This window comes from Cebus imitator, unplaced genomic scaffold, assembly GCF_001604975.1.
Source record: "Cebus imitator isolate Cc_AM_T3 unplaced genomic scaffold, Cebus_imitator-1.0 Scaffold82, whole genome shotgun sequence".
NCBI lineage: Eukaryota > Metazoa > Chordata > Mammalia > Primates > Cebidae > Cebus > Cebus imitator.
This window is the reverse complement of record NW_016107397.1, coordinates 6158636-6185604: the sequence shown is the minus strand read 5'-3', so window position 1 is coordinate 6185604 and position 26969 is coordinate 6158636. Positions and strand designations below refer to the sequence as shown.

General features: G+C 46.0%; 1 pseudogene; it reads left to right on the top strand.

Moving 5' to 3' along the window:
• The window catches only part of LOC119472019, a 23893-nt pseudogene extending 382 nt beyond the window's left edge, over positions 1 to 23511 (top strand).
• The last annotated feature ends 3458 nt before the right edge of the window (positions 23512 to 26969 follow it).

The window sequence follows — 26969 nt, the reverse complement described above, 5'->3', positions numbered from 1 at the left end:
AAAAAAGCCTCCACAAACCTTAACTAAGGTTTCAATTCTGCAAACGAACCCTGTTGGTAAAGTGTGGAGAAAGTTCTAGAAGCCTGGTAAGGTGGAGATGGTGGCCTGAACTAAGAAAAACACATAAAGGGGTGCTCTGCAAGCTGAAAAGGCCCCCCAGATGTTAGCGGCTACCGTTTGAGGCGGGCCTGTTTTCAGCTTTGGAAACTGTGGATATGTAAAGCTGACCTCAATCCGGAGTTGACAGACTCAGCGCCATTGTCACTAAGTGCACACGTAGGACTATCTGGCACACGAGATAGGGCTAAGTTATGTGATTTTTCCTACAAAAGTCTTGACTTTGACATTTCCCAACTATACCATAAATTGCACACACTCAAAAGGCAAAAAGGAGGAAATCAAACCACCACTCCCAACCCCTAAAACTAACATTTTCAGAAAAAAATATGATGAGGCTGAGGCCAGGACTAGGGACCTCAAGTTTTTGTTTTTGTTTTTGTTTTTGAGACAGGGTCTTGCTCTGTTGCCCAGGCTGGAGTACAGTGGCATGATCTTGGCTCACTGCAGCCTTGACCTCCCAAGCTCAAGTAATGCTCCCACCTCAGTCTCCCAATTAGCTGGTTCTACAGGCATACACCACCACGCCTGGCTAATGTTTTAAATATACATATTTTTTGGAGACACAGGGTTTTTGCCTTGTTGCCAAGGCTGGTCTCAAACTCCTGGGCTCAAGGAATTTTCCCACCTCAGTCTCCCAGTTGCTGGGATTACAGGTGTGAACCACCTCTCCTGGCCCCCACCTTTTTTTTTTTTTTTTTTTTTTTTGAGATGGAGTCTCACTGCCTCACCCAGGCTGGAGTGCAATGGCACGATCTCCGCTCACTGCAACCTCTGCCTCCCAGGTTCAAGTGATTCTTCTGCCTCAGCCTTCAGGAGGCCCAGGAGGGTTGATCATGGGGTCAGGAGTTCAAGACCAGCCTGGCCAAGACAGTGAAATCCCACCTCTACTAAAAATTTAAAAATTACCTTGGTGTGGTGGTGGGCGCCTGTAATCCCAGCTACTTGGGAGGCTGAAGCAGAGAATTGCTTGTACCCAGGAGGCAGAGTTTGCAGTAAGCCAAGATTATGCCATGCCAAGATTGCGCCATTGCACTCCAGCCTGGGTGACAGGGCGAGACTCAGTCTCAAAAAAGAGAGTTTGACTACTTTATCTAGGGGCATCACATAAGCGGAATCACATAGCATTTGTCTTTTTCAGACTGGCTTATTTCACTGAGTATAATGTCCTCAAGGTTCATCCATGTTGTAGCATGTGTCAGGATCGCCTTCTTTTTCTTCTTCTTCTGAGAAGAAGTCTTACTCTGTCACCCAGGCTGGAGTGCAGTGGCTTGATCTTGGCTCACTGCAACCTCCACCTCCCAGGTTCAAGCGATTCTCCTTGGGTGCATACCATCCTGGTAGGAGAATATATTTGGGTCAAAGTAAAGATTCCCACTGCGGTCAGGTGTGGTGGCTCACGCCTGTAATCCCAGCACTTTGGGAGGCCAAGGCGGGCAGATCACGAGGTCAGGAGTTTGAGACCAGCCAGACCAACGTGGTGAAACCCCATCTCTACTTAAAAATATAAAAATTAGCTGGGTAATTGCAGCTACTTAAGAGGCTGAGGCAGGAGAATTGCTTGAACCCAGGAGGTGGAGGTTGCAGTGAGCCGAGATGGTGCCGCTGCACTCCAGCCTGGGTGACAGAGTAAGACTCTGCCTCAAAATAATAAAGAAGATGCCCACTGTTTTACCCAGGGTACAGTCTGAGGTCTCGCTCTAGATATCCTGAATTGTCTACTTCTAAGCCGCTGTATGTTTCTGATTGTAACATGGGATTTATTTTTGCACTTTTTAAAAACTGAAGCCCAGGCAGGGAGGCCTGTAATCCTAGCACTTTGGGAAGTCGAGGGGGGGTGGATCACTTGAGTCCAGGAGTTTGAGACCAGCCTGGGCAACATTGTGAGGCCCCCATTTCTACACACACGCGCACACACACACACACACACACACACACACATACACAAACGCAAAAAACCATTAGCCGGGTGTGGTGGTGTGTGCCTGTAGTCCCAGCATCCCAGGAAGCTGAGCTGGGAGGACTGCCTGAGCCTAGGAGGTCAAGACTCCAGTGAGCCAAGATCATGCCACTGCACTCCAGCAGGGGCAACAAGAGCAAAACTCCATCTCAAAAACAAACACAAATAAAAAGCAAACAAAAAACTTGAATTAGCTTTTAAAAAGGAGATCTTAGGCCAGGCGTGGCAGTGGACAGTTTCAGGGATACCTGCAGCCTCTCTTAAATGACCAAACCTTCAGCCAGCACCCTATCTCTCTTGTCCACATTTTATTCCCCAGGTGCCTAGCACAGGACTGACCTAGGTTTAGACATTTAGCAGTTATTTGATGAATGAATAAATAAAAATAGCAAATAGAAGTTGAAAATATAATTCCCAGTCAGCATCACCTTGCCCAGCCCCTTAAAGAAGTTTCTGAAGATCAGGCGTGGTGGCCTGTAATCTCAGCACTTTGGGAGGCCGAGGTGGGAAGATGGCTTGAGCCCAGGAGTTCAAGACAAGCCTGGGCAATATGACAAGACCCTGTCTCTACAAAAAAATAATAATCCTAAATCAGCCCTGGCCGGGTATGGTGGCTCACGCCTGTAATCTCAGTACTTTGGCAGGCCGAGGTGGGTGGATTGCCTAACGTCAGGAGTTCAAGGCCAGCCTGGCCAACAGGGTAAAACCCCATCTCTACTGAAAACACAAAAATTAGCCGGGGATGTTGCTGCATGTAATCCCAGCTACTCCAGAGACTGAGGCAGGAGGATCACTTAGAGCCCGGGGGGCGGAGGTTGCAGTGAGCTGAGAACCTGCCACTGCACTCCAGTCTGGGTGACAGAGCAAGACTCTGTCTTGAGAAAAAATAAAATCAGCTGGATGTGGTGGCATATGCCTGTGGTCCCAGCTACTCAGGAGGGTGAAGTGGGAAGATTGATGGAGCCTGGGAGGTAAAGGCTGCTGTCAGTTACAATTGCACCACCGCACACCAGCCTGGGTGACACAGTGAGAACTTGTCTCAAAAAAATAAAAAAGAAAAAAAGAAAATTTCTGAAAATAAGTCTTAAGAGTTTTGAATTAGGTTTCTGACATTAAGTTGCCATAGAAACTAGCTGAGCCCTTTCTTTTCTTGGGAGTGTTTACAATTGTCCATAGAGATAAAGCATTTAAAAAAAAAATCTGCTCATTTAAATCAAAGCAGCATATGGGTTAAACCAAGATACTTTTTTATGTCCATGCTATTCTTCTGATCCAGGCACGGTGGCTCATGCCTGTAATCCCAGTACTTTGGGAGACTGAGGTGGGCAGATTATCTGAGATCAAGACTTTAAGTCTAGCCTGGCCAAAATGGTGAACCCCGTCTCTACTGAAAATACAAAAATTAGCCTGGTGTGGTGGTATGTGCCTGTAATCCCAGCTACTACTGGGAGGCTGAGGCAGGAGAATTGGAAAAAGAAAAAGAAAATAAAGGTAACAGAGGCCTGGCCAGGAGTGTTGGCTCATGCCTGTAATTCCAGCACTTTGGAAGGCCAAGATGGGAAGATTGCTTGAGCCCAGGAATTCAAGACCAAGATTCAAGATGTAGGGAGATTCCCATCTCTATAGAAAAATATTATGTTTATGTAAAATTTAAAACGATAAATATTCAGTGAACATGTTTCCTGAATCAATGAGGCACTTAGGATTATGACTTGAATTCCATTATGTGCAATCTGAGCATTAGATATTTTCAGGCTGGGCATGGTGGCTCACGCTGTAATCCCAGCACTTTGGGAGGCCGAGGCAGGTGGATCACCTGAGGTCAGGAGTTCGAGACCAGCCTGGCCAACATGGCGAAACCCTGCTTCTACTAAAAATACAAAAAATTAAAAANGAAAGAAAGCTTGAGATGGTTAGTCGAAAAAAGAAAAAAATTAGGCAGGCATGGTAGTTTGCATCTGTAATCCCAGCTACTCAGGAGGCTGAGGCAGGAGAATCGCTTGAACCCAGGAGGAGGAGGAGGTTGCAGTGAGCCGAGATGGTGCCACTGTACTCCAGCCTGGGTGACAGAGTGAGACTCCGTCTCAAAAAACAACAACAAAAAATATTGATTCATACAAAGAGACAATGCTGTATAGTTCCACTAATATGAGGTACTTAGAATATTCAAACTGACAGACAATAGAATAGAGGTTAGCAGGGCTGGGGGAATGGGTAATGGGAGTGAGTGTTTAATGGGGACACAGTTTCAGATTGGGAAGACGAGAAAGTTCTGGAGATAGATGGTGGTGACAGAGGCACAATGTGAATATACTTAATGCCACTGAACTTCAAAAGGGTTAAGATGAGTCGGTTGCAGTGACTCACATCTGCAATCCCAGCACTTTGGAAGGCCAAGGCAGGAGAACTGCTTGAAGCCAAGAGTTTGAGATCAGCTTGGGCTACAAAGCAAGTCCCCATCTCTACAAAAGATAAAAAAAATTAGCCAAGTATGGTTGCGTGCACCTATAGCCCCAGCTACTCTGGAGGCTGAGGTGGGAGGATGGCTTAAGCCCAGGAGTTTGAGGCTGCAGTGCGCTGTGATCACACCACTACACTCCAGCCTGGTTAAGAGAGACCGTGTCTCTCCAAAAAAAATAATAAGAAGAAAGAGACTAGTACAGTGAACCCTCATATACCCATTACTCAGCTACAACAGTCTTCAACAAATGACAACTTTTGTCTCTCCAAAAAAAAAAAAAAAATAGAAAGAAAGAAAATGATTACAATGGTAAATTTCATACTGTGTATTTTATATTGCATATCATGTTCTACATATGACATATGTTGCATATGCATAATGATATGTTGCTTATATTTGCATATATGTTATATAGTATATATGTATATCATGTATATGTTACGTATATATTAACAAATTTTAAACATTGAATCAGTAGTCTTCATTATTTTGGCCACCAATTCCTAGCTGCTGCCAGGAAAGAACAGAAAGAAGATGTGGAAGTAGATTTTTTTTTTTTTTTTGAGACAGTCTCACTCTGCTGCCCAGGCTGGAGTGCAGTGGCACGATCTCAGCTTACTGCAACCTCCATCTCCTCAATTCAAGTGATTCTCCTGCCTCAGCCTCCCAAAGTGCTGGGATTACAGGTGTGAGCCATCGCACCCAGCCTAGCTGCCATTTTGGGGACGAAACTCTTGAATGCGTCGGAGACCCCACTTCCGTTGTGTATGATGGGCTAGTTGAGAGGCAGGTACAGTGGCCCATGCTTGTAATCCCGGCACTTTGGGAGGCTGAGGTGGACGGATCACAAGGTCAGGAGTTCGAGACCAAGCTGGCCAACACGGTGAAACCCTGTCTCTACTAAAAGTACAAAAATTAGCCGGGTGTGGTGGTAGGCACCTGTAATCCCAGCTACTCAGGAGACTGAGGCAGGAGAATTGCTTGAATCCAGGAGGTGGAGGTTGTAGTGAGCTGAGATCTTGCCACTGCATTCCAGCCTGGGCAACAGAGCTAGACTCCGACTCAAAAAGGAAAAAAAAAGAAAAGAGAGCACAGTGGATTCACTTCCATGCTCTCTCAACAGATGTCACTTCTTAAATATCTCTCAATTTCATCTCTTCACAGCCCACTGTCACTACCCTATCCCAAGCCACCAATATCTCTTTTGGGTACAACTATGGTGGACTCCCAACCTTTATCCACTCAGGCTCACCTCCAACCTGGCCAGGTGGATTTTAAAGAAGCCCATGCGTGGCTGGACATGGTGGCTCCTGCCTGTAATCCCAACATTTTGGGAGGCGAGGCAGGGGCATTGCTTAAGCCCAGAAGTTTGAGACCAGCCTGGGTCACATAGAAAGACCCTATCTCTACAAAAAATGAAAATAACTAAATAATTATCTAGGTTCCTGGGCTTAAGCAGTTCTCCTGCTTCAATCTTCTGAGAGATTAAATTATTATTTTTTTTGAGATGGAGTTTTGCTCTTGTTGTCCAATCTGGAGTGCAATGACAAGATTTCAGCTCACTACATCCTCTGCCTTCCAGATTGAAGAGATTCTCCTGCCTTAGCCTCCCAAGTAGCTGGGATTACAGGTGTGTGCCACCACGCCCTACAAATTTTTTGTATTTTTAGTAGAGACGGGGTTTCACCATGTTGGCCAAGCTGGCCTCAAACTCCTGACCTCAGGTGATCCACCCACCTCAGCCTCCCAAAGTGCTGGGATTACAGGCGTGAGCCACCAGGCTTGGCCATGATGGTTAACATTATATGTCAATATGAGTGGGCCATGAGGTGCCCAGATTAAACATGGCTAAGCCTGTATACTTAGGTTAACACATGTTAAGTTTCCATACTTAAAATTAACACATGGTAAGCCTCTGTACTGATATGTTAAGTACTTACATATTCAGCAAAGCAGCAAATATTTTCCACAAAATACCTCACTGCTCAGAACATTAAGGCAGGTATTGATGCTCCCATTTTACAGAAGATAAACTAAATTTCAGAGACTAGATGGCGAGAATGTACCAGCCCTCAGACATGTGCTGAAATCTCTGGTTTCCTGCTTTTCCTACTTGGCCTGGACTAATGGCTTATTTTGTAAGACAGAGAGCACAGAACCCCAGTGAGATGAAATTATTGTTTATAAGGGCTTGTCCTGGCCCCAGCCAATGGACAGGCTGCTATGAGAACACATAAAGAATTCTGCAAAGGCTGAGCGCAGTGACTCACGCCTGTAATCCCAGTACTTTGGGAGGCTGAGACAGGGAGGATCTCTTGAACCCAGGAGTTCGAGACCAGTTTGGGCAACATAGTGGGACTGTTTCTACAGAAAATTTAAAAATTAGCCAAGCTGGATGGCATAAGCCTGGTGTCCCAGCTATTAAGGAACCTGAGGTGGGAGGATAGCTTAAGCCTGGGAGATCAAGGCTGCAGTGAGTCGTGATCCCATCACTGTACTCCTGCCTGGGTGACAGAGTGAGACCCTGTCTTCAAAATAAAAATAAATTTAAAAATAGGTCAAGTGTGGTGGCTCACACCTATAATCCCAGCACTTTGGGAGGCCGAGGCAGGCAGATCGCCTGAAGTCAAGAGTTCAAGACTAGCCTGGCTAACATGGTGAAACCTCGTCTCTACTAAAAATACAAAAAAACAAAAACAAAAACAAAAACAAAATAAATTTAGCTAGCCCTGGTGGTGTGTGCCTGTAATCCCTGCTACTTGGGGAGGCTGAGGCAGGAGAACTGCTTGAACCCAGGAGGAGGAGGTTGTAGTGAGCCAAGATCGCACCACTGCACTCCATCCTGGTGACAGAGGGAAACTCCATCTCAAAAAAATAAATAAAGGATTCTGCACATGTCAGCCCACTCTTCTGCTCAAAATATATAATAACAAAGAAAACAAAGTAAAAATGTCATAGCTATGGTTTTGTTGCCATGAGAATACCCTGGTCAAGGCTGAAGGATGGTGCAGACATACTGTATTTAACCGCTTGTCAGTTTCACTTGCAATTCACACATATGGTGCATGGGCCACTGTGCTCTCATCCTGGGTCAGCCAACATCAGGGGCAGGAATGAGAGCACCAGTGCTTCGAGAAGGAAGGATGGAACTGGCAAGTTGAGTGTTTCTGAGAGGTTAGAATGAGGCCACCAGGGTAAGCACATGCAGATGATGGGTGGGTGGGTGAGTTGCTGGGTAGTGCAGAAGAAGCTGCATTTTGGGGGTAATGCAGGTGGGAGTAGAGAGGAGAAAGGTGGAGGTGGGAATGAGATTACAGGAGAGGATGCAGTGCTGCAAAAAATATACTTTTAAAATTTTATTGTTTTTTTTTAGATGGAGTCCCTGTCTCCCTGGCTGGATAGCAGTGGCAGGATCTTAGCTCACTGCAGCCTCTGCTTCCTGGATTCAAGTGATTCTTCTGCCTCAGCCTCCTAAGTAACTGGGACTACAGGTGCATACCACCATGCCTGGATACTTTTTCTATTTTTAACAGACAGGATTTCGCCATGTTGGCCAGGCTGGTCTTGAATTCCTGACCTCCAGTGATCCTCCCACCTCGGCCTCCCAAAGTGTTGGGATTATAGGCATGAGCCACCGCACCCAGCCAGAGCTGTAGGAAATATTTTAAGACTCCAGCTGCCAGTGGCCTTGGAATGGGTAGATTCACAGGTGGCTCTAGAAGGGCCTAGCACCCACCTCCTGGGGAACATTAATGCTTCCTAAGTTTCTCTCTTCTCTCTGTTCTTCCTGCAGCTTTCTGTCTGTACTGGAACTTTGGACTCAGTAGCTTTTTTTTTTTTTTTTTTTTTTTTTTTTTTTTTTTTTTTTTTTTTTTTTTTTTTTTTTTTTTTTTTTTTTTTTTTTGTTTTTTTTTTTTTTTTTTTTTTTTTTTTTTTGAAGACAGATTCTCCCTCTGTTACCAAGGCTGGAGCACAGTGGCGGGATCTCAGCTCACCGCAACCTCCACCTCCTGAGTACAAGCAATTTTCCTGTCTTAGCCTCCCAAGTAGCTGGGATTATAGGCACATGCCACTACGCCTGGCTAATTTTTGTACTTTTAGTAGAGATAGGGTTTCACCATGTTAGCCAGGCTGGTCTCGAACTCCTGACCTCAGGTGATTCTCCCGCTTTGGCCTCCCAAAGTGCTGGGATTATAGGCATCAACCACCATGCCTGGCCTGGACTTGGTAACTCTTGGCGTGACTATTGGTCTAGCTGATTTTCTGGGTAGTCCAGAGCCCTTATGGGTGTCAGACTTTACATTCCCAGTGCCTTCTAACTGACCCTCAAAAGAAGACAGAAGCTATATCATTTCTTATGTAAATGCTGCAGGAGAGGACAATTCCTTAAAATTATTGGAGAGACTATTGGATATATTATGTCTTTTTTTCCCCTCACACTTAGACACTTGCTTTAAATTACTCAGTGGAATTGATGGCAAAAGCCCTTTAGTTCATTAATGAACAGACCTTTGGCTGGCTGTGTCTTCATGGGCTTACTAGAGCATTGTTGGGAGAAGAAAAGGCTGAAATAAAGATGAGCATGGCCGGGCACCATGGCTCACACCTGTAATCCCAGCATTTTGGGAGGCTGAGGTGGGAGGCTATTTGAGGCCAGGAGTTCAAGACCAGTCTGAGCAACACAGGCTAAAATTATTTAAAAATAATTTAAAATTTAAAAATAATTTAAAATTATTTAAAAATTAATAATCTAAAAAATTTTTAAAATTAGCCTGGGTATGGTGGTGCATGCCTGTGACTCCAGCTACTCAGGAGGCTGAGGCAGGAGGATTCCTTGAGCCCAGGTAGTTGAGGCTGCAGTGAGCTGTGATCGTGCCACTGCATTCTAGCTGGGTGAAAGAGCAAGGCCCTATCTCCAAAAAACAAAAAAAAAGTGAAGCTAGAGATGAAAAATACACTGGATGGGATTAGCAGATTAGACACTGAAGAAAAAACATGTAATGAATTTGAAAACATAGCAATGGAAAAGAGGCCGGGTGCGGTGGCTCACCCCTGTAATCCCAGCACTTGGAGAGGCTAATGCAGGTGGATCACCTGAGCTCAGGAATTTGAGACCAGCCTGGACAACATGGTGAAACCCCATGTCTACAAAAAAATTTAAAAAGTAGCCAGGTGTGGTGGTGCATCCCTGTGGTCCCAGCTACCAGGGAGGATCACCTGAGCCCAGGAGGTCAAGGCTGCAGAGAGTCAAGATTGTGCCACTGCACTCCAGCCTGAGCAACAGAGCAAGTCCCTGTCTTAAAAACAAAAACAAAACAATGACAACAACCAAGCCCCTCCTAAACACCCAGCTTGTAGAAAAGATACAAGCTGAAATACAGAGAGAAACAATCATAGAAGAAATAAAACCAGACATCACAACTTCAAGTGCCTTAATATACGCGTAATTGGAGTCTCAGAAGAAAGGAGAGAGAGGAGGGAACAGAAAAAATATTTGAAGAAATAATGGCAGAAAATTTTCCACATTTGATAAAAGTATGCTCAAGAAGCTCAATGAACCTCCAGAAAAAAATAAGAGGAAGAAAAAGGAGGAGCCAACACTTATAAAGGGCACATTATTATAAAATTGTTTAAAACCAGTAATAAAGAGAAGATGAATATCATAAAGGCAGCCAGAAAAAAGAGACACAATATGTTCAGAGGAACAAAGATAAGATTGACATCAGACTTCTGTCTCTCTCTCTCTTTTTTTTTTTTAATGGGATCTTGCTATGTTGCCTAGGCTTGTCTTGAACTCCTGGGCTCAAGCAATCCTGAGTAGCTGAGATTACAGGTGCATGCCATTGTGCCCGGTGACATCAGACTTCTGATCAGAAACAATACAGGCCAGAAGGAAGAGGAGGAATTTTTTTAAAAGAACTGCAAGAAAAACAAACAATTGTGGATGGACACAAAGATTTTGTTTCTCTCCGCAAATGGAAATCACCTCAGTGTCCAAAGTACAGTGATCTGTCAATTGATGGGCCATGAAAAATAAAAAAATAGGCTACAAGTCTATTTAATGTATGGAAAAATATCTGCCATATTTTGTCAAGTTTAACAGTCACTGTGCAAAATGTATTTTGTAAACTGGAAAATATATATTTATAGACACAGGACTTTATGCAATTGTGGGAACAGGTTACATGGTAACCAGTGCCAACCTCCACCCTCCACAGATATGTCTTCTTGCCCACATAAACTGGACCTAGGCAGGGAGGGGAATTTTAGGAAATGTAGTCCCAGTTTTGCTAAATTAACACAATACAAATCCACCACATATCAGTAAAAATGTATAGAGAAATTCACCTAAATGGTTTTAGCAGTTATTACTGGGAGTTTAGTGGTTTAAATTCTCAGTACACAGCTCAGATGTGAGAAAATCACACAACACATCTTTTTTTTAATATAATAAGTCAATCTAATTTTCATTCCAATCCTTCCCATTCTATCAAGGCGGTAGGAAATTCTCCTTCCCTCCCTCCCTCCTTCCCTCCCTTCCTTCTGCTCTCCCTCCCTTCCTCTTTTCCTTCCTTCCTTCCTCACCTCCTTCCCTCCCTCCCTCCCTCCATTCCTTCCTCCTTCCCTCCCTCCTTCCCTTCCTTCCTTCCTTCTTCTTTCCTTCCTCCCTCCCTTCTCCCTCCAATCCTCCCTCCCTCCCTCCCTTCCTTTGTTCCTTTTTTCCTCCCTCCCTTGCTCCCTCCCTCCTTTCCTTCTGTCCTTCATCTTACTCTGTTGCTCTTTTGTCCAGGCTGGATTGCAATGGCACAATCATAGCTCATGCTCATCCTGAACTTCTGGGCTCAGTGGCTTCCTCTCACCTCAGCCTCTCAAGTACCTGGGACTATAAGTGCACACAGCACCACACCCAACTAATCAAAAAGGTTTTTTTGCAGAGATGGGGGTCTTGCTGTGTTGCCCGGGCTGGTGTCGAACTCCTAGCCTCAAGTGATCCTCCTGCTTCAGCCTCCCAAAGCACTAGGATTGCAGGCATGAGTCACTGCATCCAGCAGAAAAATACTGGAATTTTGTACAAATACCTACACTATTCATGAATAGCCTTTAATCTGCCCTGAAATTATGGTATTGAAGTGATTATATCCAAATGGAGAACAAAAAATAGACAACTGTATTACCAAGAGTGTGGCATATTTGGCATACATCTAGATGTGTACGTGCATTCTGTTTTCCAAAAATGAATAAAAGAACAAAAGATTTCAGTATTGTTGTGATCTATTCGTTAAACACAGTTAAACTCACTTTCTCTAAATGCACAGGGCATGTGTTGCCTGAGTGCAGAACAGTTCTCTTGGACTCTTAGGTCACAGCAGAGCATGTTTTATTTCCTGAATTCAGTGTTCTTCCATTGCTAGCGGTGATTCATGGTTATTAATTACGCTGCGGCGAAAACTGCAATAACTTTTGCACCAAACTAGTACAAAACCATTTTGGCTGACAAACTTTGGGAATGGTATGGCCACCACAAATGACCTCCATGGTGTTCTAAAAAGCAGTGGCTTTCAGTTTAGAAGGGTTTTGCTGCCCTCTGTCTAATGAGTTGGGGTTTTCTTCTCTCCTTCACATCCTAGGGTTTTGATGCCTCTTAGCATCACCATCCCTCACTTGGGGACCAATTGTGAATCGTTAGTAAAAGCTCAACTCTTTTCTTTTTGAGACGAAGCCTCTCTCTGTCACCCACGCTGGAGTACAGTGGTGCAATCTCGGCTCACTGCAACCTCCAACTCCCTGGTTCAAGCAATTCTCCTGCCTGAGCCTCCTGAGTAGCTGGGATTACAGGTGCCCGCCCACCACGCCCGGCTAATTGTTTTGTATTTTTAGTAGAGACGGGGATTTCACTCTATTGACCAGGCTGGTCTCGAACTCCTGACCTTGTGATCCCCCCACCTTGGCCTCCCAAAGTGCTGGGATTATAGCTGTGAGCCACCACACCTGACCTCAATGCTTAAGAAGCAAAACCAGCAAGAAAATTCAGCATGTCCTGGTATTCTAGACAGCATCCTCAAAGATCACACCCGGGTGCTTAATAATTTAGCCTTTTGGACAAAGTTCTCATTAGAATAGATCAAAAACATGAATAATGTAGGCATTTGAGAATCACACTACTCACCGGTGCCGACATTGGCCAGAAAACACCTGAAGCGCTTGCGGAGAGGCTCAGGGTGACTAGATTGGGTAACTGGGTCATGATGACACCAAATTTGGCTAATGGGAATCCCAGGTCGCATCCGATGGTGTCAAATGACAGCTGCTACCTGCTGCCTTTTGCAGGCCTTTTAAGTCAAACGTCTCATGCCAGTCAAAACTCCTGCCAGGAAATCAGATTTTATTTCCCTAGTTCTTTTTTCCGCCTTTTTTCCTTTTTTTTGAGACAAGGTCTCCCTCTGTTACCTAGGCTGGAGTGCAGTGGTGTGATCACAGTTCACTGCAGCTTCAACCTCCTGGGCTCAAGTGATCCCCCCGCCAGCATCCACCCCCCCAGTAGCTGGGACCACATGTGCACATCACCATGCCTGGCTAATGCTTTATTTTTTGTAGAGACAGGTCTTATCATGTTGCCCAGGCTGTTTTGAACTCATGGGCTCAAGCTACCCTCCTGCCTCAGCCTCCCAAAGTGCTGAGATTTCAAGCGTGAGCCACAGCACCTGGCTCCCTCTTTTCCCCGCTTTGCCCCAGATCATTCTTGCATCCCTTATCTCCTTCTCAAACCCCACATGTCTTCATCCTCAGCAGATGACCGGTTCTTCTTAACTGAGGAAATACTAACGCCCGGAGGAGAGTGTCCCCAAGTGCCCTAGACGACATCTGCCATCTCCCAGCCTCTGCATCCACTCACTCTGCCTTCCTGCCTTAGCTATAAATGAACCTCCACATCCTAGCTAAAGCCAGCCCCTCCTCCGTCTAAACTGGATTCCATCCCTACCACCCTCTCAAGCACATCACTCCAAGCACTCTCTCCTCCCTCTCCTGGGCCATCAATTTCTCTTTCCCTAATAGATCTTTCCCATTAACATAATATTAACCAAAAAAGGGACTGAAGCAGGAGTCTCCATTGACTGAGGCTGATGCAGCAGTTGAAGACACGCCAGGGAGGAATATCAGCCACAGGAGCATCTGTGACCTGTGTGTTTCCCAAGAGGGTTTGGGAACTTCACTATTTAAAGGGTAAGAGCCAGCAGGAGGGAAAAAGGGAGGGAGGGCAGGCAGAGAGGCAAATAGTCACATTCTCTCAAGGCTCTGATTAGCCATCAAGAAATCTACATTTCTGCATGTCAAGGAGGAATTTGTCTCCAGCTCAGGAAATCTGATAAGATAAACATGTGAAAAGAGGGAGTAGAGGAGTCCATGACGACGAATTCATCTCAAGCTCAGTACATCTGCATTTTACATAAGATAAAGTAAACATGAAAAGAGGGAGTATAGGAAAGAGTCCATGATGCATTCTTGAGCTCAGTAAATCTACATTTTACATAGGATAAACATGTGAAAACAGGGAGTAGAGGAGTCCATGATGCGTTTAGCTGAAGGGCAGTGAATCTACATTTTACATAAGACAAAGTAATGTGAAAAGAAGGAGTAAAGAGTCCATGACACATTCATCTCAAATCCAGTGAATCTACATTTTATATAAGATAACCATGTGAAAAGAAGTCCAGGAAAGAGTCCATGATGCAGTCATCTTGAGCTGGGTAAGTCTGCATTTTACATAAGATAAACATGAAAAGAGAGAGTAAAGGGTTTATGATGGATTTATCTTGAGCTCAGTAAATCTGCATTTTACATCAGATAAAATAAAGAGGGAGCAGGGGAAGGGGCGATGCTGCATTTATCTCAAGGTAGGTGGAAGGGTGGTTTGTGGTCCTGTCCTTGACCTATACATGTGAAAATAAGCTGGTAATTGACATTGTCAGTGTGAGATGTAACAGAACTTGGTTTTAGGGCTAGTTTATAGGGGGAAATGTATCCTGAAAGATTTAGGGGCTCACTTTGTGAGCAATTTGTGAGGGATGCCATCTGGGAAGATATGGAGCCTTCTGTCATAGTGAGCAGCTGGCTTATGCAAGAAGCTGGAACACGGGGTTATAAAAGTGTAGCTCTCTGTTTGGAAACAAAAGGGAAGGCAGTATTGCGTGACTCAGTTTCCAAGCTTGATTTTCTCTTTAGCATAGTGAGTTTGGGGTCCTGGGACTTCATTTTCTTTCAATGATACCAACATGCTGGTATGTGGATCCTATGAAAGGAATTTTTAATATGGATGGCAAATGAGCACATGAAAAGATGCTTAACGTTATTCATCATTAGAGAATGCAGTTTTTTGTTTTGTTGTGGTTTTTTTTTTTTTTTTTTTTTTTTTTAGATGGAGTCTCGCTCTGTTGCCAGGCTGGAGTGTAGAGGCACGATCTTGGCTCATTGCAACCTCTGCCTCCCAGGTTCAAGCAATTCTCCTGCCTCAGCCTCCCAACTAGCCAGGACTATAGGTGCCTGCCACCACACCCAGCTAATTTTTGAATTTTTAGTAGAGATGGGGTTTCATCATGTTAGCCAGGATGGTCTTTATCTCTTGACCTTGTGATCTGCCCACCTTGGCCTCCCAAAGTGCTAGGATTACAGGCATGAGCCACAGCATATGGCCAAGTATGCAGATTAAAACCACCGTGAGGGCCCAGTGGTGCACACCTGTAGATCCACCCACTCAGGAGGCTGAGGCAGGAACATCGCCTGAGCTCAGGAGTTTGAGGCTGTAGTGTGCAATGTTCATGCCTGTGAACAGCCACTGTACTCTGGCCTGGGCAACATAGCAAGACCCTGTCTCTAAAAAAATTTTTTTTCATTAAAAAAAAAGGCCGAGTGTGGTGGCTGCTCTTGCAATTTCAATGTTTTAGGAGGCCGAGGCGGGAGGATCACTTGAGCCCAGGAGTTTGAGACCAACCTGGGCAACATAGTGAGACCCTGTTTCTGACAACTAATATAAATAAATAAATAAATAAATAAACAAAACCACGATGAGCTGCCAATCCACATGAATGAAAATGTCCAAAATGAGGAAGGCTGACCCATGCCCAGTGTTGGTGAGAGCATGGGAGGAACTGAAACTCTCCTTCCCTACTAAACTCACTTTCCTCTGAATAAGAAATATGTTACCCAAGTAACAAGCAATTCTCCTTTCACTCTTCAACATGTTTTCCTTCCTGAATGTAAATTTCCTTTGGAAAACACAGTAGACACATCTTAACATGTTGCAGATACAACTATCACGTGACCCAGCCGGTTCTATTCCAACTTCCTCCCCGAAAACTGAGATTCTTTTTTTTTTTTTTTTTTTGACAGGGAGTTTCGCTCTTGTTGCCCAGGCTGGCGTGCAATGGCGTGATCTCAGCTCACTGCAACCTCTGCCTCCTGGATTCAAGCCATTCTCCTGCCTCAGCCTCCCAAGTAACTGGGATTACAGGCATCCACCACCAAGCCCAGCTAATTTCGTATTTTTAATAGAGACAAGTTTTTGCCATGTTGGCCAGGCTGGTCTCCAATTCCCGACCTCAGGTGATCCAACTTACCTCAGCCTCTCAAAGTGCTGGGATTACAGGTGTGAGCCACTGCGCTTGGCCAGAACTGGGATTCTTCTTCTCCTTTTTCTTTTTTTGAGACAGAGTCTCACTCCATTGACCAGGCTGGAGTGCAGTGGCATGATCGCGGCTCACTGTGACCTCCGTCTCCTGGGTTTGAGTGATTCTTCTGCCTCAGCCTCCCAAGTAGCTGGGATTACAGGCGCACGCCACCACGCCTGGCTAATTTTTGTATTTTTAGTAGAGACGGGGCTTCACCATGTTGGCCAAGCTGGTCTTGAACTCCTGATCCTGTAATCTGCCCACGTTGGCCTCCCAAAATGATGGGATTACAGGCGTGAGCCACCGCTCCCAGCCAGAACTGGGATTCTTAAAGCACACCTTCCTCCCATCCTGCTAAAAACCAGTGACAACTATAACCGCCACCACCTGTGGCACCGCACACTTGGTATCAGCATTAGTGAGCCACCTCCAAGCTACCACATTGGAGGACTTTTCACCAAGTTCTCCAGCAGTTTTCACCCAAAATCTGTTCTTGCTGTTTTTGCTATCTGGCCAGCTCTGTGGTGACTGAATTGATGTTTCAATTTTTGAGTAGGGACAAAAAAATATTGAGAGGGCCCAAAACTGCTTAGGCACATGTGAAATGCTATAGCAGAAAAGAAACAAAATGCTACAGGATGCTGATTTTTTCATGAACAAGAAATGTGAGCGGCTCAGTCTCAACTTACGGATGAGCTGGAGGCAGCATTTAATGAAGACCTAAGTGAGTTAATTAAGGAGAAATTGCAACCAAACCCCACATAATGAGAGAGCCAGCAACTCTTGCTCCAGGGTCCCGCATTTTTATCTGTCTGCACTTGTCCATGTTGTGGGTTCTCTGGGGGTCTCCTTGCATTGGGCGGACATCCCCATGAGATTCAGACACCCAGGAAAAACCAACATCAGCCACTTTGGGAGGCCAAGGCAGGTGGATCCCCTAAGGTCAGGAGATCAAGTCCAGCCTGGCCAACATGGTGAAACCCCGTCTCTACTAAAAATACAAAAAAAAATTAGCTGGGTGTAGTGGCGGGTGCCTGTAATCCCAGCTGCTTGGGAGGCTGACGCAGGAGAATTGCTTGAACCTGGGAGGTGGAGGTTGCAGTGAGCTGAGATTCCACCACTGCGCCCGGCCCAGTTTTCTTATTCATTTATCATTACATTTTTATGAAGTGCCTATGATGTGCCTGGCACTAGGAATAAAAGTTATTAATAAATTGACTAATCAGTTCACTAAACAAATATTACTGGTGTAAGAAATAATACATGTAAGTGAAAGGAACATGCCTCACATCTCCCCAGGATTCCACTGCGTAGAGGACTGTGTTAAACAGGAAGAAACTATGGCCTCATGAATTCAGATGGTGCTGAAAAGTTCAATTTCAGGTTTTTTGTTTTGTTTTGTTTTGAGACAGGGTCTTGCTCTGTCACCCAGGCTGGAGTGCGGTGGTATGATCATAGCTCACTGCAGCCTCAACCTCCTGGGTTCAAGTGATCTGCCTGCCTCAGCCTCCCAAGTAGCTGGGACTATAGGTACTCCTCACGATGCTTGGCTAATTTTTTTATTGTTTTGTAGAGACAGGGGTCTCATCATGTTGCTCAGGCTGATCTCGAACTCCAGCCTCCAGTGATCCTCCTACCTTGGCTACTCAGAGGCTGAGGCAGGAGGATTGCTGGATCCCAGGAGTTTGAGGCTGCAGTGAGCTGTGATCACACCACTGCACTCCAGCTTGGGTAACCGAGTGAGACCCTATCTCAAATAAAACATAAAATATAGGCTGGGCGCAGTGGCTGATGCCTGTAATGCCGGCTCTTTGGGAGGCCAAGGCTGGTGGGTTATGAGGTCAGGAGTTCAAGACCAGCCTGGCCAAGATGGTGAAACCTGTCTCTACTAAAAATACAAAAATTAGCCAGGTGTGCTGGTGGGCGCCTGTAATCTCAGCTACTCAGGAGGCTGAGGCAGAGAATTGCTTGAACCTGGGAGGCAGAGGTTACACTGAGCCGAGATCACGCCACTGCGCTCCAGCCTGAGTGACAGAGTGAGACTCCGTCTCAAAAAAAANAAAAAAAAAAAAAAAAAAAAAAAAAAAAAAAAAAAAACCAAAACCAAAAACAAAATAAATGAAATGAAATAAAATAAGATAAATAAAATGAAATAATAAAATAGCATCCCCTGCACAGAACCGAAATCTTCACCCAGGGTAGAATGACACCCTTACTAAAACAAATATTATCTTCAGCAAGCAAATTAAACATTGTCCAAGTGAAGAGTGAATGAGAACAGATTTCGTTATGCTCAGGGATTTGGACCAGTTTAATTGAGGTCAAATTTTTTCAGATTTTTCTTTTTGAAAGCTGGTTCTTCAGTGGAGCTCTTTATGAAGGCGCGTGTTCTTCATAAAGAGCTCTTTGTGGGTCTGCCCTGGTGGGTGGGATCTCATTAATCTCACAAACCTCATCATCCAAGATGCTGAATATGCAGCATTGATCAACAAACCAGATCCTCCGTCTCAATAAATCGGCTTTTTGGTGAAGGAGATAAGAAACACAAATAAACAAGGAAATAAACGCCTGAGGTGAAAACAAGATGATGTGAGGGTCAGGTTCCTTGAACTCACATTCTTTTTGTCTTTTTCTTTTTTCTGAGAGGAGTTTCACTCTGTCATCCGGGCTGGAGTGCAATAGCGCGATCTCGGCTCACCGCAACCTCCGCCTCCCAGGTTCAAGCAATTCTCCTACCTCAGCCGCCTGAGTAGCTGGGATTACTGGCACCTGCCACCACGCCTGACTGATTTTTGTATTTTTAGTAGAGACGGGGTTTCGCCATGTTGGCTGGGCTGGTCTTGAACTTCTGACCTCAGGTGATCCGCCCACCTCGGCCTCCCAAAGTGCTGGGATTACAGGTGTGAGCCACCACACCCAACGGAGCTCAAGTTCTTGAGTCACTGTCTGTCTATAGAGAAGCAGTTTGGACGTTTCGTCATACGTGTCTGAGGCCAGGTGCTGTGGCTCATGCCTGTAATCCCAGTAATCCCAGTACTTTGGGAGGCTCAGACAGGAGCATTGCTTGTCCCAAGAGTTCGAGACCAGCCTGGGCAACATAGTGAGGCTCTAACTCTTAGAAAAATAAAAAAATTAGCCAGATGTGGGTGGTGCGTGTCTGTGGTACCAGCTTCTTGGGAGGCTGAGGTAGGAGGATCACTCGAGCCCAGTAGGTCGATGCTGCAGTGAGCCAAGATTGCACCACCGCACTCAGCCTGGGCAACAGAGCAAGACCTTGTCTCAAAAAAAAAAATTAAAAGTGTCTGAACCTTTTTTTTGGCAAAGCAATCTGACATGTTTCTTGCTTCAGAGAATCAGCTTATTTTCAACCTAAAAGCCAACTGACTCTCACAGGGGAATACGTGGTGATTACTGCAGTGTGTGTGTTTAAGTTAAAGACTGCTTTGTCATGCAGACTGCAGCTCCAGCCTCACCTCGCTGTAATTTACTGTGGATATTTTGCATTACGTATGCAGCACCTTGTACCCGACAGGAGATTTGCAGGGGTCCAGTCCCAACTCAGGTGTGCTAGAAACTGGCTGACCTCAGATGAACCTTGTCATCTTGCTGAGACCAGGTTTTCTCAGCTACAGCCATAATAATAAGAGCCTGCCTCTAAATTCAGCGTGGGGAATAACGAGGACCATATGAAAATATAGACTCAGGGCCTGGCGCGGTGCTCACGTCTATAATCCCAGCACTTTGGGAGGCTGAGGTGGGTGGATCACGAGGTTAGGAGTTTGGTAAAACTGGCCAAGATGGTAAAATCCTGTCTCTACTAAAAATACTAAAGTTAGCCAGGCACGGTGGCAGTAATCTATTATCCCAGCTACTCGGGAGGCTGAGGCAGGAGAATTGCTCGAACCTGGGAGGCAGAGGTTGCAGTGAGCTGAGATCAGCTCATACTGCAGTGTGCCTGGTGACAGAGGAGGCAAGACTCCGTCTCAATTAAAAAAAAAAAAAAAAAAAAGACTCAGCCTGGGCAATGTAGTGTGACCCCTGTCTTGGCCAAAAATTTAAAAATTAGCCAGGCACCGTGGCTCATGCCTGTAATCCCACTGCTTCAGGAGGTAGAGGCAGGAGGACTGCTTAAGGCAAGGAATTTGAGACCAGCCTGGATAACAGTGAGACCCTATCTCTATGAAAAAATTAAAAAGTTAGTGAGGTGTGGTAGCATGTGTCTACACTTGGGAGGCTAAGGCAGGAGGATCACTGGAGCCCAGAAGTTTGAGGCTGAAGTGAGCTCTAATTGTACCACTATACTCCAGCTTGGGTGACAGAGCAAGACTATGCTGCCTCTGCTGGTCTTGAGCTTCTGACTTCAAGTGATCCTCCTGCCTCGGCCTCCCAAAGTGTTAGGATGACAGGCCTGAGCCGCTGCAACCGGCCAAAGGCACAAATTTTTGGGGGAACTAATTTTTTGAGGGAGTGACTCTCAAAGGCCGAGAAAGTGTGACAAAGAAAAGGCCTGGAAAAGCTGAGGAATGGGACATGTCTTCTCTCCAGGACCCATTCATAAAGACAGGTGATTTAATTTAATTGAGAGATTTCCCAGCATGCTTGAGTATACGTAGAGCCAGGCAATTTGGATGATAAAGTCAGTAAATGTATGGGAAATTCTTCCTGGAGCTGAACTCTGGGGGGCGAGAGATTCAGTTACAGCCTGTCTGCATTTATCCTCACTCTCAGCTCCATTTTACATCCTAACCTTGGGTCATGCTGTTTGCGTTCCCACTTCCAGTTCATGCTGTGTTGCTGTCAGCTGCAGAACAGTGTCACCTCATTGCAGAGCACAGTTGTGCCATATGCAAATAAATAGGTAATATGTAAAAAAAGAAAGAAAGAAAGAAAAGCAGCTAGGCGCAGTGGCTCACACCTGTAATCCCAGCACTTTGGGAGGCCTAGGCGGGCAGATCACCTGAGGTCAGGGGTTCAAGACCAGTCTGGCCAGCATGGTAAAACCCTGTCTTCTCTACTAAAAATATGAAAATTAGGCAGGTGTGGTGGTATGTACCTGTAATCCCAGCTACTCAGGCGGCTGAGGCAGGAGAATCGCTAGAAACAAGGAGGCAGAGGTTGCGGTGAGCCAAGATGGCACCACTGCACTCTAGCCTGGACGACAGAGTGAAACCTCATTCCCCATCCTTCTCCCAAAAAGAAGAAAGCAAATTCATAATAACTACTTGGAGGCCAAGCTGGCACTAGGGCTGTGATACTGATTCTCTCTACTACGCCAGGCCGCTGGCCATTCCCATTTTACTAATGATAACACCAAGGCCTAGAGTAGCAGGTCAATGTCTTAAATGACAATAACAACTGCTCACTTTATTTTTTATTTTATTGTTATCACTATTATTATTATGAGACACAGTCTTGCTCTTTTGCCAGGCTGGAGTGCAATGGCACAATCTCAGCTCACTGCAACCTCCACCTTCCGGGTTCAAATGATTCTCCTGTCTCAGCCTCCCAAGTAGCTGGAACTACAGGTGCGCACCACCATGCCCAGCTAATTTTTTGTATTTTAGTAGAGACAGGTTTCACCATGTTTGCCAGGATGGTCTCGATCTCCTGATCTCATGATCCAACTGCCTCAGCCTCCCAAAGTGTTGGGATTACAGGCGTGAGCCACCTTGCCTTGCCTATTATTATTTTTATTATTATTTGAGAAAGAGTCTTGCTCTGTTGCCCAGGCTGGAGTGCAGTGGTGAGATCTCAGCTCACTGCGCCCCTGCCTCCAGGGTTCAAGTGATTCTCCTGCCTCAGCCTCCTGAGTAGCTGGGACTACAGGTGTGCACCGCCATGCCCGGCTAATTTTTGTATTTTTAGTAGAGACGGGGTTTCACCATGTTGGTCAGGCTTGTCTTGAACTCCTGGCCTCAAGCAATTGCCTGCTTTGGGCTCCCAAAGTGCTGGGATTACAGGCGTGAACCACTGTGCCTGGCCACAACTGCTCACTTTAAGCCGCTGCTTCTGATGCCATCAGATATTGTTCCTAGCACTTCACATTCACTCATAAGGAGTGATCCTCCATCTACACAGGTGCTGGCTTTATTCCTATTTTTCAGATGAGAAAACTCAGGCAAATATATTAGCGGACAGCCGTTGAGCTGGGATTGGGGTCAAAGCCGTCTCCCCCGGGGCCCAACTCTTAAGCCTTTGTATTTCTTTAATTTAAACAATTATTCATTCATTCATTATTTATTTTTTAGAGACAGGGTCCCACCCTGGAGTGCAGTGGTGCAATCATAGCTCACTGTAGCCTTGACCTCTGAGGCTCAAGTGATCCTCTGGCCTCAGCCTCCCAAGTAGCTGGGACCACAAGTGTATGCTTGGCTAATGTAAAAATGATTTTTCCCTTCAGCTTTCGGCTCAGAGGAGGCCAAGGTGCAACTTCCTTTGGTCGTCCCAAATCCGGGTTCATCTGACACCAGCCGCCTCCACCGAGCTGCCGAAATTTGACCCCAGTGAGATCAAAGTCATATACCTGAGGTGCACCAGGGGTGAAGTTGGTGTCACGTCTGCACTGGCCCCCAAGATCAGACCCCTGGTTCTGTCTTCAAAAAAGGCTGGTGATGACATTGCCAAGGCCACCAGTGACTGGAAGGGTCTGAGGATCACAGTGAAACTGACCATTCAGAACAGACAGGCCCAGATTGCGGTGGTACTTTCTGCCTCTGCCCTGATCGTCAAAGCCCTCAAGGAACTGCCAAGAGACAGAAAGAAACAGAAAAACATTTAACGCAGTGGAAATATCACTGCTTTCTTTTTCTTGGAGACAGGGTCTCACTCTGTTGCCCAAGCTCGTCTCACTGCAACCTCTGCCTCCTGAGTTCAAGTGACTCTCCTGCCTCAGCCTCTGGAGTAGCTGGGATTACAGGTGTGCACCAGGTGTGCACCATCACACCTGGCTAATTTTTGTATGTTTTGGTAGAGACGGGGTTTCCCCGTGTTGGCTAGCTGGCGTGAAGCTCCTGACTACAAGCCATCTGTCCACCTTGGCCTTGCAAAGTGCTGGGATTACAGTGGTGAGCCACTGTGCCTGGCCAGAAATAATCACTTTTGATGAGACTGTCAGCATTGCTTGACAAATGTGGCACCAATCTTTAGCCAGAGAACTCTCTGGAACCATTGAAGAGATTCTGGGGACTGCCTAGTCTGTGGGCTGCAATGCTGATGGCTGCCACCCTCATGACATCATAGATGACATCAACAGTGGTGTTGTGAATGCCCAGCTAGTCAAGCACAATGGAAAAATTTTCAATAAAGGATAATTTGAAATTATATATATATATATATATATTTTTTTTTGTAGAGACAGGGTCTCACTATGGTACCCAAGGGGGTCTTGAACTCCTAGGCTCAAGAGATCCTCCCTCTTCAGCCTCCCAAAGTGCTGGGCAATGCAGGTGCAGTGGCTCATGCCTGTAATCCCAGTGCTTTGGGAGGCTGAGGCAGGAGGATCACTTGAACTCAGGAGTTCAAGACCAGCCTGGGCAACATAGTGAGACTCCCCCAACTGGCCCCAAAATTTTTTTTTTAATTAGCCAGACAGGTATGGTGGTGCACACCTGAAGTTCTAGCTACTTGGGAGGCTTAAGGGGAGGACAGCTTGAGCCAGGGAGGTTGAGGTTACAGTGAGCTGTGATTATGCCAGCGCACTCCAGCTTGGGCAACAGAGCAAGACCTTACTTCAAAAAAATCTTTTTAAGTATAATAATAACAACTATTTTTTCAGAGATGGGGTCTTGCTATGTTGACCAGGCTGGACTACAGTGGTGTGATCATAGCTCCCTGCAGCCTCAAACTCTTGGCCTCAAGTGATCCTCCCTCCTCAACCTCCCAGGTAGTTGGGACTATAGGCCTGAGCCACTGTTCTCAGCCAATAATAACTATTAATGGGCTGGGGTCCCTCTGTGTGACGCACACCCTTGTGATCTGCTATCTACTTCACGTAGGATGTAGTTACATTGATAATCTTCATTGTTTTACAGATGGGGAAACTGAGGCTTGAATGATTTACCCAAAGTTAGCAAATGATAGAGCTCAGACTCGAAGCAATCTGACTCTAATATGTTCATCTTAACTCCTTGGGGACAAGATGCTCAGAACCCAATGGCCTGGCTGACTCCAGGAGTGAGGAACGGGGAAAAAAATTGCAACCTGGCTTACTCTTGCCTCCAGTGGCAGGGACAAGACAGAAAAAGATATTTCAAAATGTTGTTGTTATTATTATTGAGTCAGGGTCTCACTCTGTCACCCAGGCTGGAGTGCCATTGTGGTGCAATGTTGACTCACTGCACCCTCCACCTCTCAGGCTCAAGCGATCCTCCCACCTCAGCCTCCCAAGTAGCTGAGACTGCAGGCACGCGCCACCATGCCTGGCTAATTTTTGTATTTTTTGTAGAGACGGGGTTTCACCATATTGCCCAGGCTGGTCTTGAACTCCTGAGCTCAAGTGATCTGCCTGTCTCGGCCTTCCAAAGGGCTGGGATTACAGGCATGAACCATCATGCTCAGCCGACATTATTCTTTCGTGAAGTAAACCTAGTTGCTCTTAGCATATGGTTCTCAGTTGATGTGTGTGTGTGTGGGGGGGGGGGGGGGGAGGGGGGGGGGGGGGGAGAGAGAGAGAGAGAGAGAGAGAGAGAGAGAGAAGTTCTTTCTGGAAAAGTTTTCTCTGGGAGAAAATTCCACATCTCACTGTTTTACATTTCAAAGTTGCCAGTTGTTCAAAAATCATGCTGAGAAGGAACATGTCAAGACAAAAATTTGAAAGTCTGTTGTTAAAGGAAGCAAGACCAACGATGTCATTTTACAGACTTTGCAGAGAATTCTTGGATCAACCCCTGGACGTGGTGGCTGATTTTAACAGGAGCTGCAAAGAGTCTAATCCCTTTCATCACAAATGCATCGGGGGCCAGAGCCCGATTTCCTGCTGCCCTTGGGGAACTTTTTTTTTTTTTTTTTGAGATGGAGTCTCACTCTGTACCAGGCTGGAGTGCAGTGGCATGATCTTGGCTCACTGAAACCTCTGCCTCCCAGGTTCCAGTTCAAGCAATTCTCCTACCTTAGCCTCCCGAGTAGCTGGGATTACAGGCATGAGCCACATTGCCCAGCAAATTTTTGTATTTTTTAGTAGAGACGGGGTTTCACCATGTTGGACAGGCTAGTCTTGAACTCCTCACCTCAAGTGATCCTCCCACCTTGGCCTCCCAAATCCCATGGGATTACAAGCATAAGCCACCGCACCAGGCCTACTTTTGTTTTTGAGGTGGGTTGGAGTGGTCCTGGCTTGCTCAAATCCTGGTATAGCACTGGCATAGGACATATATATATATCCTCAGTTCCCAGAACCTGGGTCTCCTCAGCTGTGAAAAGGGATACTGATAATAGTGGCAATCACTGGGCTGTTGTGAGAGATACTTAAGATTTCGTAGAAACACCCACACAGGCTGAGCGCAGCGGGAGATCTTGTCACTACAAAAAATATATAAATTGGGTGGGCCTGGTGGTGTGTACCTGCAGTCCCAGCTACTCGGGAGGCTGAGATGGGAGGACTGCTTGAGCCCGGGAGGCGGGAGGTGGAGGCTGCCGTGAGCTGTGATTGTGCCACTGTCCTCTAGCCTGGGCGATGGAATGATATTCTGTGTCAAAAAAAAAAAAGAAAGAAAGAAAGAAAAAGAAAAAAAGAAAAAGAAATTAGGACTTCAAGACCCAAGGAAAATTGCCTGTTAAAAAACGTTTTAAATAATCTTTTAAATAAAAAATTTAAAAAGGAAACACCATGTATTGTGTACATTGAATGGTGCCTGGCACTGCTTTGAATCATTTCTGCCAGGATGTTGCCATCAAATCCCAGGGAAGGAGGAGCAGGTTCCCGCATGGCCACCAGGGGGTGCCGCTGCCACAGCCCTGAGTCGCGGCGGGGCCAGGCTGGCGTCTCCACCTCCCATCACCTCCCACCATTGCCCCCTCTGTCTTTAGGCCCGGCCTCCACTTTCTCCTCTCACCCACTCTGCTATTACCCCACGCTCCCATCCTCCCTATGTTCTTACTTTCACCCAGGATCAGTAAGTGTCCCACAGTGTCCAGGCCACATCACCTTGTCCTATGACCTGCATCCCTTCCCTCCCAAGGGAAGCTCCAGCACATACCCTGGGCCATTTACCCGGCCAAAGGGCTCTCGCACCGCAGGTAATGACCTTTGCCCCTTTTCCCTCTGAGGGTCAGGTGAGGTCACGTGTGGGGAAGTCCCTCATAGACACATACCAGGGTCTGGTGCAAGGGCTCACACCTGTAATCCCAACACTTTAGGAGGTCAAGGCAGAAGGATGGCTAGAGGCCAGGAGTTCAAGACCACCCTGGGAAAAATGGCAAGATCCCATCTCTACAAATAACTTAAAAATGAGCCAGGTGTTGAGGCATGAACTTGTAATCCCAGGCCGGGCACTGTGCCTCATGCCTGTAATCCTAGCACTTTGGGAGGCCAAGGTGGGCGGATCATCTGAGGTCAGGTGTTCGAGACCAGCCTGGCCAACATAGTGAAAACTCGTGTCTACTAAAAATAAAAAAAAAATTAGCCAGGCATAGGGGCAGGTTCCTGTAATCCCAGCTACTCAGGACACTGAGGCAGGAGAATCGCTTGCATCCGGGAGGTGGAGGTTGCAGTGAGCCGAGATCGTGCTATTGCACTCCAGCTTGGGCAAGAAGAGTGAAACTCTGTCTTAAA